The sequence below is a fragment of the Pelophylax lessonae genome (genome assembly GCF_965119305.1).
Source record: "Pelophylax lessonae genome assembly, chromosome: 6".
NCBI classification, from domain to species: domain Eukaryota; kingdom Metazoa; phylum Chordata; class Amphibia; order Anura; family Ranidae; genus Pelophylax; species Pelophylax lessonae.
Genome location: NC_138773.1, coordinates 68,681,330 through 68,682,864, shown reverse-complemented (window position 1 = coordinate 68,682,864; position 1,535 = coordinate 68,681,330).

The following is a 1,535-nucleotide window of genomic DNA, read 5'->3' as shown; positions in this document are numbered from 1 at the left end:
CTCCGCCGTCATTTGACGGCGGGCGGGTAGTAAGTGGTTAAGCTCCTAAAAGTACACAAGCTTCTTTTTTTGGCAGATTACAAGCATTTCTGTTAGATGTCAATGCCTGCCTCCAAACGCCTGCCTCCAAACGCCTGAAAAAAATGCCTGAAAAGGATGCGCTCAGGTGTGAATGGAGCCTTAGTGCCCTCTGCACCATCTTACATGCCCCAGGCATTTCTATGGTCCCCTCCTGGGAACAGTGGAGTGGATGTCAGACACTTTAATCCATGTATTTACCTAGGCGGTGTCGGTGGTTTTACACGCCCGTCTGTACATATAAAGGATTACTTCCTGCAAACAACCGCTCATCCGATGGAAACTCACTCACTAAATTCTCATAGAAGTTTTAGCCCATTCATCTCTTTATAAAAGGTACATTCAGCCTTTTATAATCGTCATCCTTCATTAATGTGTAACCGGGTGGTTTGTGCCATGGAGGTTCTTGTTAGGACTCTTCCTGTATAGGGCTGCCCCTGCAAGGGTTAAATGTTAATTTAGGTCTAGACGCCAGGAAAAGGAATTTTAAGGCTCGTTCACGGTAGATTTGGTCTCAGAAGAGTGATCTGCATTTGGCTTGCTCTTCAGAGAGCCTTTGACAGGCAATGAGGAGGGGTCGTATCACCTTCACTGCCTGCTTTAACCCCTTGATCCCCCAAATCGCTCTGCCCACAGCTGCGAGATGTTTGCAGAATAGCCCAGTTCAGTTGGATGGGTTGCGTTGAGCGGGTGTTACACCCGCAGAAAACAACAGAGGGTGGAATTTTTGCTGTGGCCATAAAACAAAACATTGCAGCAGAGCCATGTCAACACCCCCAGCTGCTGCTTCTGCAGCCAAAAGGGGTCGTAGTTGGGAGGTGGTAAAAGCGTGTCTCAGCTGCAGGGGCTTACCACCCTCAAGTGCCTGCATGAACAAGCCCTTACTTGTCTGATCCTCTGCGCCCAGAGGCTCCTCCATGCTGCTAGACCGGTCCCCGCAGCCTTTTCTCCCCTATTTTGCAGCAGTCGCAGGCCTTTTGATATCCTCAAGACCGATGCAGAGCCCGTAGCCCTGTATTGGATATATTGGGGGGGTCCCATCACCGGAGCGGATTATTGGGTAAGTAAAACTGATTTTCTTGTCCTATAGACCTATACAAGCATTTAACCCTTGTAATGTGGGGGACACAGAGAGTTTTTACTTTTGAAGTGGGTTTTAACCTCCAGATATGAAATATGAACAAAGCATATCCCTCTATGGTGTGTACTTGTCTCAATCCAGAGCACTAAGAGTCATTTCTGTCTGCTGCTTCATTCCTCTGCTATCAGCATGAATTATTTCTGACAAGTTTTCCTGACACCAACAGAAACATGGTGACAGGGCAGGGACCTCCAGCTGATTGACAGCCTCTGCTCTGTTCCTGTGTGAAGGGGGTGTGTCTCTTCCCTCCAATCAATTGTCAGCCCTCTCCTCACTGAGCTCTGCAGAGTGTACCTTCAGCTCCCCCGCCCCCTTT